The 20691-nt window shown below is 38.2% G+C and overlaps 1 protein-coding gene across 2 annotated transcripts in view; it reads left to right on the top strand.

Moving 5' to 3' along the window:
* Nucleotides 1-5020: 5020 nt before the first annotated feature.
* Nucleotides 5021-20691, top strand: part of camkk1a (calcium/calmodulin-dependent protein kinase kinase 1, alpha a) — a 95219-nt gene continuing 79548 nt past the window's right edge. For both annotated transcript variants that reach the window (XM_055199427.2, XM_055199428.2), the window contains exon 1: nt 5021-5607. The gene's annotated coding sequence lies outside the window, so the exon portion shown is untranslated. The remainder of the gene's footprint in view (nt 5608-20691) is intronic.

The raw sequence follows: 20691 nt of genomic DNA, 5'->3' as shown, positions 1-20691 counted from the left end.
ATTGTGAACGAATTTTCAAACATGGTAAGGAGCGTCACATTTCAGACTGATGTCAGAGGTATTCAGGCCAATCACAACGTACAGATTAGCTGGCCTATAAGGGATGCTTTACAAATCGATGAGTTTTGTACAAAATCCGTGCATTTCAGGAAGACAGTATATCTACAAAAATGTACCGTATGTGGAAAATAATGTGTTTTTGGAACCATAAACCACATTGTATTATACCAAATACACAAAATAACTTTATTTTTTTAGCAATACTCTTTAACACACTAACAAGCTGATGAGTGAAATCAAGTGTTATAATATAAGAAGACATCTACAACATTCTGGAGGGACTGTAGTTGAAAAACACTGAGTGCTGAAACACTGAAACGCTGAGTCTTACGCCGATTATGCTTAATGAACTGATAACACGTGGGGTCATGTAAACACGTAAAACTGTTTTCTTTAATCGAGGAAAGCCCATAAACGGCGTAAGCAAAAACCGATCAGCACAGGTCGTTTTTTGCTCATTACCTCAATTTCGCGTGGCATGTAAACACCTTAAATGGCTTTCTCACAGTTTTGTCCATGTACGCATGTCTCCACGTCAGATGTGGACGTAAGCGCAAAGTGTCTGGTCTACTAAAGCAGTTGGCAGAGAAACTGTGAAAATAAAAACTGATGTCATATTTACAGGTTCTGCAGACACGAAAAGAGATAAAACAATATAGCTTAAGACAGATATGCTTTTGACTTTTTGATCGACTATTATGTACTATAGGCGATGACGTCACTTTCTGCGAGAAACTTGACAAATCTCCAAGTCCCATGTAAATTGTAATTTGTTAATTTGCATGTAAACGCATGAAAAACATGTTTTTTATAATAAGTAGATTTTTGATAGTTATCCGCTTATTCTGTGCATGTAAACCATAGACTGTAAAAAAAAAGATGGACGTAGTGTCCGTGACGTCACCCATTGGTTTCTGAAGATCGTTTTTGAAGCTTAAAGTAGGCGTTGCCTGCCGTTGCCATCTTGGCCGCGCATCATCGGGCATCACTCGCGGATATCCGAAAATGGGTAAAGAGGCGGGACGTGGGTCAAGCTGAGGTGTCTGGTTGCTGAAACCACGCCCGCCTAGCTCGATTCTAGTGACCGCAGTGGCTGTTCACCCCTCAAGTGGCCACGCCCTTAATTATGCAGAACTTTAAAACTTAATGGGCGGTTTCCCAGACTAGGATAGCTTAATCCAGGACTAGGCCTTAGTTTAATTAGGAGATAAAACTAGTTTTATCAAACATGCCTTACTAAAAACATTACCTGTGTGCATTTTGAGGTAAAACAAAGGGCACTGATATGTTTTAAGATATGTAAGGGCAAGTTGTTTTCAGTTTGGACAGCTCTTAAAAGTGTTGAAGTCTAGGACTAGTCTAATCCCAGTCTGGGAAACCGCCCCAATATAATTTAAAAGGATGAGTTACAAAACAATTCACCCACCTCACAGTTGTCATGAAGGGCAAACTTAGCTATACAGACCAAAAACAATTTTTGCACCAGGCTGTAAACATATTATTTTCTACTGTAAAGTTGGCAATTTTAACATGGGGGTGTATGGGAATTGACTCCCTTTTGGATCCAGCCTCAAGCAGCCAGTCGATGAATTGCAGTTTAAGTCACTTCTGTATTAGCTTTATCAGAGAGATCGGAAGGTTGCCCCCTCTATGTAAATGTGGATTTAGTCCTGCATTTGTTACTCCAGGGCCAAAGTGATGTATAGAGTCGATCATCTGGTCACACATCTACACGTGATATGAATTCCAAGGTCAGAGTTTGCCAAACTTGAATTTTGGAATGTGCTGAAATGCGAAATTTCCCCGCGTTTCCGAGCATGTGAATGCAAGTTAATGGAACAAGAAGTTCGGCGTGACCCCTGCATAACTCTGCACATTCCTCATAATTCCCTCACCTTTTACACAACCAGCTCAGGTGAGAGTATCTCTACCAACAAACTGATGATTTAAATGAGGTGTATTAGGTTAAAGAAACAGTCCAAATAAACAGTTTTGTGGATACTCTATAGCAGGGGTGGGCAATTCTGGTCCTGGAGGGCCACAGTCCTGCAGAGTTTAGCTCCAACCCTGCTCTATAGGACAGGGTTCCTCAAATCTTACCCTGGAGGGCCGGAGCACTACAGAGGTTAGCTCCAACTCTAATCAAACATATCACCTGTGATTTTCTAGTGATCATGAAGACCTTGATTAGTTTGCTCAGGTGTGTCTGATCAGGGTTGGAGCTAAACTCTGCAGTGCTTCCGGCCCTCCAGCTAGGATTTGAGGAACCCTGCTCTAGGACCAGCCCTGCTTTTAAATTCATTACCGTGTTCAACTTCAGAGCTTTCGAATGCTCTCGCGGTACTTTGTTGTCATGTTAATCGGTTTGTGCAGCACCGCAAAAGTTTAAAGTCCCACTGTGGGGTAAATCAGGTTTCTATTATTGTTTATATGTCTATGTGGTGTTTTTAATATTTTTACTTTAAGACAAGCCATGTGCAAATTCATCATTCAGCACCATTGCAGAGTATTTTTCGCCTCATTCCCGCAATTTAAAATCTTTTTGGTTTCCAACGTCACAAACATGTAACCAATCATATGAACACAGTTGAACGTGTGGATCAGTAGTTCAAGTCATAGATATTATGTATGGATACCGCAAAGAATCAGCGCTGAAACAAGTGCAACACTGCTGCTTCAGCTCTGCTTCTGTTCTGCTTACACATGCTGCTCAGCGCTCACACGTGCAGGGTTAACACTGTTAACATCAGCACTTAAAGATTAGTGCTCCAAACATGCAGTTCACGTATGCACTGTGTGAAACCGAACTCAGCAGTGTTGTGTCTGAAACTGCAGAATGTAGCATCTATGTACATATATATCTATGGCCCGAGGTGGTGCAAAAGAGTAGAGGTGGGGACTAATTTGCATATATTTACATCTATGGTCCGAGCTGTGCGATTTAGTAGGGGTGGGGATTAATTCACATATTCCTAGATCCACGTATACTAAATAAGGCATGGGTGTAGAGTTACATTTAATCTGTTTTAAAGCTAGAGGAAATGACTGAGACAGGTTAAACTGTTATATATGCTATTATGATGCTTAAAGATCAGTTTTAAAGGAATAGTCGCTGTGGCGCGCGGCGACACTTTGATAGCATTTAGCTTAGCCCCATTCATTCAATGGTACCAAACAGAGATAAAGTTAGAAGTGACCTAACACATCAACGTTTTTCCTATTTAAGACGAGTAGTTATACGAGCAAGTATGGTGGCACAAAATAAAACGTAGCGCTTTTCTAAACGGATTTAAAAGAGGAACTATATTGTATTGCGGAATAGCACTTTTGGGTGTACTTGGACTCGCCTGAAAAATCCGCTCCCCTTCTCCCTCTCATAATGAGAGGGAGAGTGTTACTGCGCCGTGTCAAAGTACTCCCAAAAGTGCTATTCCGCCATACAATATAGTTACCCTTTTAAATCCACTTAGAAAAGCGCTACGTTTTATTTTGTGCCACCATACTTGCTCGTAAAACTACTCGTCTTAAACGAGTGCACGCACTAAGATGATAGAGGTGTGTATCAAGTCTTCTTAGTTAAGGTAATAACATAGTTTAATATGGAAAATGGATAGACTATTCCTTTAAATGATTTAATTCTTGACTACAGGGAAATTTTAAATGAAAGTGTCATCTGATACTTAAAAACACTAATTCTTGTTGGAAATTTAAATGTGAACACACACTCACATTATTTATATAACAGAAGGATGTATTGCATAACAAGTGAAGTGAAAAGTGATGCAATGACCAACATATTGTAATGCATACTTGGATGTGACCTCTGCATTTAACCCATCCAAAGAGTAGTAAACACACACACACACACACACACACCCAGAGCAGGGGCAGCTATCACTGCCGCACCCAGGAGCATAGGGGACAGGTGCCTTGCTCAAGGGCACCTCGGTCACAACCATGCCGCTTATACTCACAGTATACTGGAGGTGATTCATTTAGAATAGAGTACAATAATATACTAGGGTTTTTAAACTTGTGGTGGGTAGCACAATTACAGTGGGTCACTTGGCTTTAGCGATAAATGCCACAAAAACAGCTTAGTCCAACTAATGACAAGAAATGACAATGATACCTATACCATAAGTTATTTTGATATTGCAATTAAACGTACATTTCATTAAAAAAATAACAAGAAACATAAAAACTACTAAATTATAATAGAGAAAATAAGTGTTTCCTCATATTTCCTTTTTAAAATGTTATGTTTATGTTGGTGGGTCCCTGCATAGAGTATACCTATTTAAAGGAAAACACCATCGTTTTTCAATATTTTACTATGTTCTTACCTCAACTTAGACAAATTAATACATACACCTCTGTTTTTTTAATGCATGCGCTTAATCATTGTACAGCGCGCGTAGTGAATGTGTTAGCATTTAGCCTTTACTAACACATTCACGACTAGAGTGGCCATTCGTGCAAGTTCTGCCGGACAAATTCCGAACATGTTTTCGGGTGCGTTCTCCGGAAGTCGCGTTGGTCGACCACATACGTCATCAAGGTTTAATATTTCGGGTTCAATTTCAGAAAAGCAACCGTTTAGATTGCATGTCTTACAAGAAATCTTTAAATAAATTTTTTTAATGTATTTTAACTGAAATGTGATAACCGATGACGTATGCGGTTGAGCAAGGCGACTTGAACCGAAAACATGTTCGGGATGTGTCCAGCGGAACTGGCATGAATGGCCACAACCTATTCACGACGCGCTGTTCAACGATTAAGTGCATGCATTGAAAAAAGATAGGTATGTATTAATTCGTCTAGGTTGAGGTAACAACATAGTAAAATTTTGCAAAACGGTGGTGTTTTCCTTTAAGTGGGTGGCGAAATGGTTTGGAAACCCTGACACTACTACCGTAGAGTGTCATTAACTGTTACATGTAATTCGGCGGACTTTAGGACCCGACCGCAGTGCAACAAAGGGGAAATGTTTGATGGATTGTGAAGTTCATCCACGCTTTCCCTTCCCTTTGTTTTTGCACATATAAGGGACGTAATTTAATTCCGTCTAATTTACTTTGTGACATTTAACTCCGCTCGTCGTCAGGCACACGCGGAAGTAGATGACAGCATGTGAACGGGCAGCAGTCGGTCGGTCGGTCGAGGATCTGTCAGCAGTGCGGAAGAGAGAGAGAGAGAAGGAGGGAGAGAGAGAGGGATGGGGCAGAGACAAATATGCCATCAAACTGACTCACAAGGGACTGAAATGATGCAGAGATAACGTCGCCAAATAAAGTCTGAAGATCGAGCGTTCAACACAAAAACAGACACAAAGCACGCGTGATCGGATAGACCGGCGAGCAACGTAAAAAAGCGCTGACATTGATCAAACCAGCTGTCAGAATCACCCCGAGGATCTCTCACAGCTCGATTTTATTTAACCAAGTGAAACTTTTTTTACACAGTAACTGAAGTGTCATTGGCTTGAACCGAAAGCAGTCCGCTGGAAATCGCTGAACAAAAGACACGCGACCAAGTTGTTACGTGAGTAACGTTATCATATCAGTATTATGTTTGGTTTACTCATCAGAAGATACAGCAAGCTGTTGCAATGCATCTGTTTGCTTACATGTACACAAGCTTTTGTGCATTTATTATCCTGTACGTTTTCATCCGTAACTGTCTGTGTCTTCCATGGGACTCGATCTCCTGACCTTTACTGCGCAATACGCTACATGAACCCCTATTAGTTTAGTGACAAGATGACAATGAATGGTTTCTTATACATATTCCCCTCCTACAGGTATAAGCATGATATTATCCATTTTATGGCTATAGATACAGTCAGTAATCTATATGGGGTGTACATACAGTACAGATGAGACTATTGTTATGTATCATCATTAAAACTGTTAGGTTATGCATTATAATATAGGCTGTTGTGTACATCCCTCAGCCCAACCTCAGCATGTTATTTGGTGTTGTAATACAATACAGAATTGACCTGTTGGATTTGTATTGTAACATACACCTGATTGCCATCCCTTCTGGCTCAGTAAATCCAATCCCCATTGACTTTATTGATTCTACTGTGCTTGAAGGATATCAACGTATCCCCAACTAAACAAGAAAAGAAATGCAGTGGAAAAATCTGCCTGGTAAATCCATCCATACTTTACAGAAAATAATTTCATATTTCTGTCACATTCCTTGCGCTCACCAGTTGCCAATTTGGAGAATATTTTTTAAATCCGCAGTATGATGCTTGGGGTGTATCATATAAGTTTAACACTGCATGTGTAGTTTATTTGGTAGAGTATTGCATTTTCAGCATAAACGTTGTGGGTTCAAGTCCTAGGGAACAGACATACTAATGAAAATGTATACCATGTCACTTTGGATAAAAGTGTCTGCCAAATGCATAAATGTAAATGCACAGGGCCCCAAAAGCTGCCTGTGAGCCTACTTTGTATGTGTGTGTGTGTTATATGTCTAAAAAAATGTGCAATTTTGCGACAGAATGAGTAATTGTGTCTGAATGTTTTGCTAGACAGGGTCCACCTTCCAGAACAGTCTCTAATGGGTGCATATTGACTGTCATTCTCAGTAAAAAATGATTGGCAGATCCAATTTGTGTCACATAAGCGGCACTAGATTATTTTATTAGTCTAGCAGGTGTATACATCCTTGACCTCTGTTTACTACAGTAGCTTAACAGATACGATATGCATTGAAGCACAGTCAAAACATTACTCTGTTTTGCATCCTGACCAGCACAAGACGGCAACATGAGTGTGTCCATTTGTCCAACCATTGACAGACAAGAAGAGTGTTCTGTTCAGTTATTGGAAACTGTTTATTACTTTGCAAAGGGGTGCTAGAAATATTGTTTGCAGAAAACTCTATTTGCTGTATATCCATCTTGTATAGTCTTTGTTGTTGTGTGCAGACTCATTGCCAGGGGGAAATGGCAGCAGTGTCACCTCTGCTTTGGGTTAACTCCGATTCAGCAATAAAAGACACTGGAGATTTCTCTGCTCCTCCTCACACACACACACACACACCGCTCACCTCTGGTTTCTCTTCTGTGCTTGTGGTGCTTGAGCAACGTGCGAAGCCTCAGCGTTACTACTCTCAAAGACTTGAGAGACATTCGGAGAGACGGAAGAAAGTGAGAGAGAATCAGTGAGAGTGGGGCGAGCCAGGGGCACAGAGAGAGAGCGAGAGAGAGTCGATGAGAACCTTTGTTGTCCTCCTGTCAAATATTTGTGCGGGTGGGAGAAAAGTACTGAGAACTGAGTGTAGCGACGTGTCGAGAGTCTTAACAGTGAAGAAGTCTGAAGAGACATGAAAAAGACAGCGAACAAGCTTTTTAAGTGAGTGTAAGGACTTTTGAGACATACTGCATGACTAAAGTAAAGCATTTGACGTAGGGTGTAGTTGTAATAACCAAACGCCATTTGGCATCGGAATGTAAGAATTGAAAGTTTTTTTTCCTCATATATTGTGTGTTATTGTAGATGTAGACGACAACTGACGCCACGTCTGTGATGCTTTACAACAGATTAATACATTTTTCTGGTCCTTCACAGCTGTGAGGCTGACCAATAGGAGGACAGAAGCTTTTCTATTCACCATTTTCAAACATGGCAAAACAAAGAGAGATGATGGTATTGGTGCTGCTGGGTAGAATTGTGAAATAATATATCTTATAAAGAAATTGTCTTTTCTGATGACAGCTACTAGAGAATTGGAAAACTATCTGAAGCACTGTGTCGCTCACTCGCTTCTTACGTTTATCTGCACAGTGATTGGCTGGATTAGTCCCACTTTGCCATTGTGCCACTCACCTTATGAGTTCACGTGGCGATTTTATTGCTAATATCGTATAGACCCCTTCAAGGTTTGTAAACATTGAATGACTATCGGGTGGGCGGGCAGCATGGGGTCAAACTGTTCATACCATCCAGGCTTTCTAGTTTAATCTAACAGGGCTGAAAAACGAGGACTTACCTGAAATGAAGTGAGCAATACAAACATAAGCCTCTTTGATCTTTGCATTATTCCAGTCTGTACGTTAATTGCTTGCAGCCACAGACGTTGTATTTTTTGTTTTTGAGATTCTGCAGGAATCCCGAAAAAGTTAACGACAGACCTGGTGCGATTTTCACAGCCCACGACGCAAGTAGGCGTTTTTGACGATACTGAATAATACGCAACTCAACCTGTTGTAATGACTTTTCTGACCCCGACATGCGCAGTGGGAACCGCCTGTGACATCAACTGTGAAGGGATCTATAGGGGTGTCACGATTCCCCAAATCCTCGATTCGATTACATTTTCGGTGTCTAAGGACACGATTTGATTTGATTCTTGATTTTTACATTTTGTTTGAAAGCACAAAAAATGCTATGCCATTTTTAGACTAGACTTTTATGAAATATAATATTTTGAATACCTTGAACCCAGAGATGCCCTGCCATGTTTGTCGTGCTGCCCGTGGAAAAATATGGTACACAAACATACCTGATAAAACGAAACTTCCTGTCAGATGAACATTCCTGTCAGTATTTTGCACCTTAAAAATGCGCTTTTATTACCGTCAGAGTCAGACGAGATTGTGAGACTATACCCCAATAAGTCATGTTTAAAAGCTGTTTTCATAACTCTTAAGCAACTAAAATAAGTTGTTGTGAAACTTAAACAAATCTCAGTTCAGAGAAAAATGACTATCTAATTGATCTAATTGAGTTTAGCTGAAGGCGGGAGCCTCTTGCGGTTTTTTGTTCCTCATGTAAAGAGCAGCTCGTTTGTTGTCTCCTGCATCTGCCATACTATCTTTTGACTGGCTGTAGCTAGCGAAGCTAGAGTAGGTTGACTTGCAGCACTCAACATGTGTTTTTTCCGCTTAGCAAGACGACCGGACGTGACATGGAGGCGTGGCAGCATCGACGATTCCATTTTTAATTCGAAGTTCTAGGTTGTGACTTAATTTCGAACTAAAATCAAAACCGTGACACCCTTAATATCGTAGCATCTGTGATAGCTCGAGACCGGTTTGGATCATGTTGCTGATCTGCTCATACTTAAAGAGTTTCTGCGACTGCAACGACCACAGATTTGTTAGCGAACCTGGTGTTTTGTCGAAGGAAATCTGTAATTTAGCCAAAAATCCTGTAGCATGAGCTTGCCATAAGACAAAAAAAACCCACTGTTTGGAATCGATTGCTTGTATACGCACTTGTTTCCCGAAGACGGTCACTAGTTCTGCCTTCTCGATGACATCACACACACCATTAAAAAAGGCAAGAGATGATTGGTCGGGAAGCAGCATGTAGTCTGATATGCTTCTTGTTCATGATACAACAAGAATTTCGAAGTCAAAATTGCATAATGTGACATTGCAGTGACTATCGTAACAGACAAAATATCATGTAGTCTGAACCTGACATATTTAAACTAAATTATATTTAAATGTAAATCTATTTATTATTTATTTTAATAATATTTTTATTGTATTTTTGACATAATTGCATTATAAGGTAAGGGAGCATCAAAGTTTAATATACTTTTTTTCCTATTATTTCTTAGTCAATATTAAAGATATCAAGGTTATATTTTAAAAGAATGTCCTTTATATAATCTTAGATGATTTAAGTAGAAAACAGTAAATCACAAAAAATGACTTCAGCTGGGTTTCCACAGACAGGGTCACCTTTGTTATTCATAATGTAACAGGTTTGTTGTTCTATACACATGTGATTGTCAGTTTTGTATTAATTCACACTGCATGTCGTTGATTTTGAACCTGAACATGGCCTGTGGCAATCAACACTTCTGTGTTTTGTGTAAACAAGAAGTGAGTCTGCATGTATGGCAAAATCTTTGTTTCTGTCATCTTTTGATGAAAGGCAAGATTACTCTGCAATTGTGTGCTGAATTAGTCTGCTTACAGACTCCATGAATCCTCTGTAATCCTTGAGTTCATTCTATTACTCAGTTTCTGTGATCTCAAATAAACACAAGGGCCATTTGTCATCACTGGAGATCTGCATCATAGTACGCTGCATGATGCAGTCATGTGACCAATGCATGCTACTGAACAACAATGAATCTCAAGCTTTTTGATTTCAAGGCCCCCTATTGTCCACAACAATATTTGAAGGTCCTCATTCACATTTTTCCCATTAAAATATTCTAGAGCTTGACATACCTAGAAAGATATGTATTGGTTATAAAAATAACCAAACAATAAGAATAATCTTGATTTCTAGTTGTGTAATGGCTGTTTTGTATTACAGTATTTAAAATAGTTTTAAGTCATCTTGAGGCCCACGGTTGCCTTAACTGTGCCGTACCCATGCACGGTACGGAGTGGTCACACTAGTCAAATGAACCAGGCTTTGGGGGTCAAACCATAGACTGTAAAAATATGAACGTAGTGTCCCTGACATCACCCATAGGTTTTTTAGGAGCTTTTTTTGAAGCCATTAATTGGCGGGGCTTGTCATCGCCATCTTGGCATCACGTCACAACCGAGGGGCAACCTTCCGATCTCTCTAATGAAGCCCATATGGAAGTGACTTAAACTGAAATTCATCAACTGGCTCCAAAAGGGAGAATTCCCATAGACACCCATGCCCAACTTTACAGTATAAAATAATATGTTTACACTCACAGGTTCCCCCAGAAAATTTGTTAGTTAAGGTGGTAGGGTTGGCAAGGTGGAATCCCCACTTCCCACTATTAATTACATTATCTTAAAGGAGTGTAACTACTGTAGCATGTAAATAAAGCACATAAATAACGCATGAGCAATGAACAAGAGCGCTCTACAATTATATCTAATTAACAGGCAAGTGCAACCTAGCTAGCAGGTTGCTCAAACAACAAAATCACCAGCTAACTTACTTTACATTTTCAAGAACTATAGACTAATACAATAACAGGCTTAAATAAACCCAATACATAAGTCCACTTACAGTTCTCACGGACACGCGTTTTATCAACTGGCTATCCTCCAGACAGTGATGGACCATTTTGGCCGTGTGGCGCGCATGCACGCTCGCGGTGTGAAGCGCGTCTGTGCTATTCTCCAAAATGTTTTATCAACTGAGTTATCCTCGTACCATGTCTTTCTCTCATTTCTTGACGGCCTTTTGTGCATAGAATATGTTTTATTGATTTTTTTGGATGACCTAGTTAAGTCGGTAGGGTTTTCCAGCTTAGGCGGGCCGCCCGAACTGCAAAGTGCTGCGGGAAACCCTGACACTACAGAGAGCACTGTAAGAAATTAATATTGCCCAGGATTAATCTATCCTGAAATAGCTGATATTAATACATCTGTAATGACATTTCAGTTGTATATTAATGCTACTGGTCTACAATATGTTTACAATATACACTGATAATATACAATTTCCCTGTAGCCTGAGGAGCAAAGTCATGGGTTGATCTTAGGAAACACATGCTGATAAATGTAAACCTTGTAATGCACAGATGGATAAAAGCGCCTGCCAAATGCACAAAGGTAAATGCAATTTTTATATTTTTACTGGGGGGAATAATAGTTAATAGTAAATAATAGTACATACAAAGTAGTCTCAGACACAAACATTAGGATTAATGCTTAATAGGAATACAGGCAACCTCATTACATTACTTCCTTATGCTGTCATAGTGATGCAGTGAATCCCCAGGCTCTTCTATGGAATAAGGGATTCCAGGAAAGTAAACCCAAGGTCTGTTTACGTGCCTAGCAATGTATTTGGTTCATTGACGCTTGGCTGTGTTTCCCTAATACACACACATGAGAATAAGCCAGTCCGCTAGGTCTTGTCAGCCCCAGCTCTTGCGTGTGTACACACCTGCATCAAATCGTCCGTGACTCTCCTGTATTTTCCTGGCTGTCATAATTGGTTTGTCCATGTGTTTCTCAGAAAGATGGACAGATATGTTAAAAGTGGTTATCGCTTATCTTGAATTTACCTCCTCCCAGCACAGAACTAACAGGATATGTGCACCACCCAAGGGTTTATGTGAAATCACTTTGTAATTGGGCCTGTACAGCAGGGCTAGAGTCTCTTCAAACCTAGTGCTTGTCAGTTAGCAGTGAGATTGTACCCAAGGCCCTTGAAAAGGCCACAGATCTGGTTTGTGTTCCTGCCCTCCCACTGGGTGCTCATGCTTACCGCCATCCTCTGCTCGGAGACCTTCTGTTCCCATAAATAATTCCAGAGGGCAGTCGAATTGTCTCTCTATCTGACTTTGTTTGACTGGTAAGCAGAAAATATAATTGAATGTATAGCTGGTGTGTGTTGCGAAAAAGCTTATACGGTATTTCAAATTGCAATATATTCATTTTTAATTCCAAACCCAACAATTGGTTTAAATTACAATAAATGTCCAGATTTGACCCAACTATTTTTTATAAACAACCCAGGATTTTTGAGACCGTAAACTGTTTAAAACCAATAACATCAGCCCAATGTGAACCCTTTCATTTGGGCTCATTGGTGGTGGATTTTTGTTTGTGTGTGAAGTTATAATAAACCTAGTTTGGTGATTCTCACGAAATCCTGACTTAGAAGGTGTCCAGCATCAGATTTTTTTTAAAAAGCCCTTGAAGCCAATTTTGTTTGCACATATAAGATTAAGGTCTGAACTTACTATAACCATTATTTTTAGAGGATTTAAAATATATTTTTTTAGATTATCATTATCAAAAAACGATCATTACCGCAACATGATATTACATTAAATATATGCATTTACAAACTCATGTTTTGGTAATGAGAACTAAAAAGTTGTCTAGGTACTATGACAAATAAATTGTCAACTTTTATCTGGAGAGATAAAATAAAAACTGCTTACCTGGTAGCCATCTTGAGTGTCACAGTCAATTATGTCCCTTTCAACAATTTTTTTAAATGTTAGTTCCTTGAGGGCTTAAACAATGATTGAAAATTGTTGCGGAGGATGAGACACATTTATATTCCTTATTATTGTCTCTACATTTACCATTGATCACCGAATACCACATGTTTCTTTACTGTAAATGTTTATAGTATAACATGCACTGAAGCTTTTTATTTTTTTGATTTTTTAATTATAAATATTTCCACGTCAAACCCAAATCCAGTCATGGACACGTTGCGTTAAGAAACTTTCCCCTTAAATGTGAAAAAAAACAACAAAATTGGTTTGTATGTCATTCGAAATCTTGTGCAAAATAGTACATGAAGAGAAGTTTGTAACTGTATGCTTCTTATTTTGATACTTTTACTTTGCATTTACTTTTTTTTCAAAATGTTTCTTCATTACACCTCATAAGTCAAATTTTGTGAGAATCACCCAGTTATCAACACTGCGCCCCACTAGTCATGTCTCCAGGCTCTTCTGAGCATCCATCAAGCAGAAAGAGAAAAAAACCCTCCAGAGGTCTCTGGAAACACTCGAATTTTTACACATTGTTAATGCTAATCCCTCAGCCTGAGGATTCCCCCAAATATTCATCATCATTATACATGCATGAGAAAGGGAGCGAGAAAGGAATAGGGCAAGAGAGACTTTCAGTATGCTAATGAGATTTCTCTGATGCCTTATCTGTGTGCTAAAGTAATGTTTTAAAACTGTAATGATATACATTGCAAAAACAGTGGAAAAAACAGCATTTAAAGAAATGCTGTGGTATTAGAAAATGTCTGAAAGCACAAAGGTCAACATGGTGGATGTAGTATGTCCGAATTTATTCATACTATCCATATTTATACTAAGCTGTTTTAACGGTCAATGAGTAGGTGCTTTATCTAATTCAGTACCTGGGTGATTCTCACGAAAACTTGGTTTGAAAAATGTCAAGCATGAAAATGTAAAAATTGCTTAAATTTAAATTTTTTCCCACCAGACATTGAAAAACAAAGTCTGGAGTAAATGGGAACATTAATTTAAAAACTTTTACATATCATTTAACACTTTTTGTAACATAATTTTAAAAAATTAGTCCTAAAAAATCTCATTACAGCAACAGTCAGAAAACATCAACACTGACATATTTTCAAAATGACATGACAAACCTGAAAGAACATAATTTGGAGATTCTGCACATGCATTTAAAATCAAAGTATTATGCTTCTATTAATTAAATTAACATTTAATAAGCATCTGTTGCGGTAATGATAATCAAAATGTCATGTAAGCATTCTGACAAGACAATATTTCAAATTAACTGTAAAAAATTATCTTACCTTGTAGCCATCTTGAAGTAACTGGTCCATGTGCTTGGTCACTCAAAATCAAACTTTATTAAAATTCTGTATGTGTGCTTAAACTGTTCTCAAAAAGTGTTGCGGTGGATGAGAACATCAGGCATGGACACATCATTTTCCTAATTTTTCTTCATTATTATTATACATATTCAGTAAATATTTTTTCTGTCATCTAAAGTAGTCTAGCAAAACATCCATTTATTTTTTTTCTTAATATTTTTGTGTTAATTTGATTAAATTACAACATAACGCATGTTCAAACACAGCCGGACACATTGCGGTAATGAGAATTTCAGCAGAAAATGAGATAAAATTTACAATTATAAATTCTTATGTTGAAATCACACATTGTGCAAGGTATAACACAGTATTGTGTTAATTCTGATCCTTTTTAATGTTACTATACTACACATTTTAAAGCTAAAATCATTAGTGCCGTGGTGTTTCAATGGTTTCGTGAGAATCACCCACCTACTGTCACAGTATGCGATTTCGGAAGCAGCATATGTTTCTTTACAATAATATGTGTTGCTCACAATTTGTATGTATATTCCATATTTAAGCAATACGGTAATGGAGATGCCAAATTTTTGCTGTATTGTGAATAACATCACATCTAATCACACAAGGGTTAATTAAAATGTTCAATCAAGAAGCAGAGCTATTCATTTCATAATGCATACTGTAATTTTCCTCAGTCTTTGGTTTATTTGATCGCAGTGATTATCTTTTACATGTATGGTGATCTTTTACATTTCCAGCCTTTGTAATTCAATGCGCTTGTACGTGTAACAGCAGGAATGTCCTTCACCCTGATTGAAAGCACACTGTAAGCTTCACTGCTCATACGGGACTGATTTGCTGATTGAAACATATCGACCTACAGATTGCGGGACTGTTGTCTGTGTTGTTGTTGTGTTTATTGACAGGTGAGGCAACGGAAGGAGCAGAAGGCTCTCTTGCTTTGTCTCATTCTCATTGCTCAGTGCGAAAATCTGTCATTGATTCATCTTCAGCCCATAAAGCTCATTTATCATATTTCTTTTTAGTCACATGTTCATTTATACATGCATCTTAGAACAGCAGGCCTCATTCTGTTGAACCCGTGTTGCACTTTTTGTTAATATTTGCATTAGACTAAAGGGCGATTTATAATCGTGCGTAGGTTCTTCTATAGCCTGTGCGTAGCTCTGCGTAGCCTGATGCGCACCTCGCAAAATTTTTAACAGCGCGTCAGTTCTACGCGGACCGCAAGCGCTGTGATTGGTCCACCAGAACCCCTCCCGTCAGGTACAAAAAACTGCATCATAGGTATTTCCGTTTGTGACGGTGAAAACAAAGATGAGTCAAGTTGAGGAGTGATTTAACTCAAACTGCAACAAAAGTCGCTGTTTATTTACTTCCATCATTGCTGGTCTTCTCAAATTATACACAACAGTTGCTGTTTCTTCTTCGTATGTGGGTTAACTTGCCCGGTTTCTTCTTCTCTGACGGTCGCGCTGCTACTGTGGTTACACGCGTGGATACTGCCCACCAGCGGTCGCGCGTGTGTTTGCACGTCGACGCGGACGACGACGCAAAAGTATAAATGAAAACCGACGCGGAACCTACACCGTCGCTGCTACGCCGTAGGACCTACGCACGACTATAACGAGCCCTTAAAGCACATTATGAGAGCGTATGGAGGCAACATCAATCCCATGTGAATCTGTCTATGTTTTTACACAAAACAGATATAATTACGAGCTCTTTTTTATTTTCTTTTTTCTTAGAAAGGATTCCGCCAAATCATTTTCCTCAAAGTTTCTTGTTTTTCTTGACTTTTTTGAATACCAATGTGATGATAGCAGACTTGTTCATTGTGCTGCATTGTGTAACTTGGTGGATTATTTGGTAGCTTATGCTGGGTATACACCAAAAGATAATGCGGCTGATTTTGGGCCGATTTCCCCCCTTCAACAATCCTACAGTAGCTATGTCCCGGTTATCTTGATGGTTCTACAGATTATCTTATCAGATTTTCCTTTGGTGTGAGGTGTGTTAAGAGTGTCCGAACCTGATCGGAAGAACGTCGGAGCCGCCCCAATCGCGAATCGTAAATATTAAACGTGTTTACTATTTACGATCAGAAATCCTTATGTGTGGGGGGAACCCCGAGGACAAACGTGTGCATGCTCTTGAGATTATCACATGAAACGAAACAATATCCAATCAGAAGCAAGATGATGGAAGGCGGAAGCATGGACATTTCTTTCTGCATTTCGTTCGACATGCTTATTCTGAAGTCTCACGAGTAGGGCTGTGACGATTCATTGTGTGTCCCATTAAAAAGACCTGCCTAAAATTGATTCTGAATCGCAAAGCTCCGATTCTGTGTTTCATGCACAGCTTGTTAGTGTACTACGGCTCTGTGATCAGTAGGAAGTCCTTTTCAATCTAAAATCACTATGAATTTCAGTCGTTTATAATGTGAATTTAAAAAAGCAACACTCGTCAAACACAATCATTCAAAAAAAAAAATATTATCATGAAAATACCTGAAACAATCTGAAGAACAGCGATATAAATATTCCTATAGACATTTCCTGGAATAGCGTTTGTAATACTACTTCTTCTGTGGCACAAATGGTGTTTCTACATGAGAGCGCCCCCTAGCTTTTGGATGTGGCGGCATTTCACCGTAATTCATTCAAATTCATTCATTAAGAAAACGCGCATTTGCACGATTAATCGTCACAGCCCTACTCACGAGACTTTGCGAGATTTCCTGTTTTCACAGTCAAGGTTGAAAATCTGTTTGTGTGTGGTGTAGAAGCAAAAACGGTTAGAAGCAAAACGGTTAAATCAAGGATTTTTTTTATCCTCATGTTTGTGGTCCATCACATTTTGAAAATTTTATAAGATGTAAAAAATCTTTTGGTGTGTACCCAGCAACAGCATTAAATGCCAATGCGAATGTTTTGCATTGTTTTCTAAATGCAACTTACAGAATTGTCACAACCAAAATGTAGAAATGTCACATTCAAAACGTTGTTTCTTCCTCATAAATGTGCACATGAAAATTAAAATATTAATATATATATATATTAGGGCTGTCAAATTTAACGCGTTAATAACGCGTTAACGCAAATTCCTTTTAACGGCACTAATTTTATTAACGGATATTAACGCAACGCGCAATTTCTGTTTGACCCTTGGTCCAGCCCATAGTTGAATGAACAGAGACGCAGACAAATGTGACTCTGTCTAAATGAGTAAAAGGTTTTCATAGAAATAAGAACATTAAGCAAATCGTCTAGCAAATCCAATGCTCTATGATCGTTGGACATCTGAATCTTTATTTATACGTCTGAGAGGTGTAACGTTACCGTCCTCCTAATGCTTAATCTAATACAAAAATGTGTCTCAATTCATTTTGGTTTCGCTTTTATGCATGACTTAGAAAATAGACTGCATGACTTGCTTGATGTTAAAATAGTCATTAAGAGGGATAAAGTTCGGTACCTGATTAATGTTAAAGAGTTATTAAGAGCGACAAGACTCAAAAGCGATCCCCTCACGCTGACTGACTGATATCTGAAGCGCGTGCAGACAGACGCGCGAGTGCGCGACCCGGATATATAGACATCTACACAAAATTACAGTTTTACAAATATCTGTTTTGATAAGAATTCACGCAGGTAAGATCTATAATCTGTTATGTCTTAAGTAAATGTTTGGTTAACTTTTGGATAAAAATATCTGATGTGTAACATTATATTAGATCACTTAGATTTTAAGCAGTCTGTCTCAATGTCAATCAAACAAAAGGAAAAAAAAGTTGAACATACATTGATGATGTTTTTGCTTTGTGTGTGCTAAATCTATTAGTTTCACCAGTGATTTATGTATTCATGTGGTAATATAATGTATGGATGTGGTAATTTTGTGGTAATTTGACTCTTTCAACTTCAAACACGTGTAGTTCTGTCATATTTTGTTATATTTCAACAAATCATGCATTGTTCTATGTTTTAATTGAGAATGTCAAAATATGAACAACTATTTTTTTTTAATTTGCTAATTCCGACTCAACTTGCCAGCACAGGTCACAAATGATGCAGCAGCAAACAAAAATGAAGATAGAAAAATCTTCTGAAAGGAAAATTCATATACAAAACAATGGCTGATGATTCTGTTAAAAATGTAAACAGGCTGTTGTTAACATACATTTGCATAAAGCATCTATATATGTATATATGATTAGAGTATTAAAAACCTGAAAAGTGTTGAATTAGGGTAAATTTAGAATGGATAAAAATGTGCGATTAATTTGCGATTAATCGCGAGTTAACTCATGAAATCATGCGATTAATCTAGATTAATTTTTTTAATCTATTGACAGCCCTAATATATATATATATATATATATATATAGTGGATATATCTAAAAGAACAAATAATTAATTTTGTAATAAAAAAAGAAAAAGTATTGCAATGTATCGAAACACACAACGCATCGTATTGTACCGTGATATGTATCGTATCATGACCCATGTATCGGGATACGTATGGTATCGAGAGGCCCTTGCCAATACCCAGCCCTAATATATATATATATATACACAATCTGTATTTATTTCTTGTAAGTGTGTTTTGCAATTCAGCACACATCCCAAGCATATTACCTTCCTGTAACACCCCCATAGAGACAAGCAACACTATTTCAGTGATAACCACAGAGATCCAAACCTATTCAGATCACTATATGAAATCGTATACTGTACATTCTCTTTTAACTCTTTCCCCGCCATTGATGAGTCATCTCATCAATTAAGAGAAAATGTTTCACTGCTAATGACGAGCTTTTACGGCAATCCATATTTCCACTATTTTCCACTAGGTGGTGCTCTTACCCAATTTATAAAACACTAAAGCATCAACTTATTCAAAAACAGTAAAAACTCTGTGTTTGCTTTGTTCTGAATCTGATGTTTTTGAAAAATGCATTTATCTCTTTGAAGAAGAAACCTACCCCATATGTAAGAGGTGATAAAAAGAGAATAAATGGAGATAGGATGAAACTCTTTTTTTCCCGTTTTGTTTAAAAAGCAGGGGGTCGGTTTTTACATTATTTATATTTAAAGGAAGGCATTAAACTTTTATGAAAATCATAAAAATTGCTAGCAAAAAAAAAAAAAAAAAAAACGCTGGCAGGGAAAGAGTTGATAACTGGAACTGGAGTCTGTAGAGTATTTAGGAAGTGATGTTTGAATTTTTTCTTTAATAATCTTAATAGGTTTCCCCATTTTTCCTAAGTGTTCTGTGTAAAAAACTCAAGGCTTTCTGAGCAAGTGAGTTCCTGGAAGAACATTCTCCCCGCTAAATGAGACGAAAAAGCAAAACTTTATTACTTTAGTGCTCTCTATTTAAACCTATTAGAGTGGTCAGCATTTGATGAATTTCATATTAGACTTCAGATTAAATCTACCAAAATTGCCTTGATGGTCTCAGCGCGTGTACCCAGGACAAGCTTCAGCAAAGGAGTTATTGAAAGGGATATGTTTTCATCCACCAATTAATCACATCTCAGGGGGCCGGGGGTTTGGAAATAAACAACTCCCACAGCCCTCAATCCAAAGGCTAATTCTTCTCTCAGCAGATGGTAGAAGATCATAAACACAATTAGTAGGCAACTTTGAAGGAAAGCAGCTAACCATTGCTAGAACCTATGATGCTAACCTCTGCTCTCAAGTGCAAGGTTGTGTTTTGAGCAAATGGAAAGCATTAGTTTATTGACAGCAGATCAGCAGATATTAGTTTATAAGGGGAAGAAATGCTTGAGGTAAAGTAATTGTAGAGGTCAATCTTTCCATGCAATTACAGTGAATGGGTACTGAAGCTTTCAAGCTTTTAAAAGGTTGATACTACTTATGTTCTGTGTCTTCAGAAGCCATACAATAGAAAAACGACCAACATCAGTCGGAGAAATGTGACCATTTTTTACATAAAGTCATCATACATCATGTAAACCTTGATATCTTGACTAAGGCCACATGAATGATTGAAATCAGTGACTAAAATCCAACTTTAGGTTATGAGACTTTAGCCTAGATTTCACAGACAGGGTCACAAACAGTCACAAAGGTTTGGAATGACATGGGGGAGAGTAAATAAGGACGTCATTTAATTTTAAGTGAACTATTCTTTTTAAAGCACCAACTGGATTATAAAGAAAGCGCTGCCACTGTGAAACTTTAACAGTAACTCACTTGAGTGTAAGAAGAAAATTGAGGGATCAAATACCTTTTTTCGCCAAAGACTTAAAGGTCATCAGTGCCATCTTCAGAAGAGTCTACAGGAGATGTATAGAGTAACAGAG

Source organism: Misgurnus anguillicaudatus, chromosome 22 (assembly GCF_027580225.2).
Source record: "Misgurnus anguillicaudatus chromosome 22, ASM2758022v2, whole genome shotgun sequence".
In the NCBI taxonomy this organism is placed as follows: domain Eukaryota; kingdom Metazoa; phylum Chordata; class Actinopteri; order Cypriniformes; family Cobitidae; genus Misgurnus; species Misgurnus anguillicaudatus.
The sequence above is the reverse complement of the archived record's forward strand: the minus strand, read 5'-3'. Positions and strand labels throughout refer to the sequence as shown.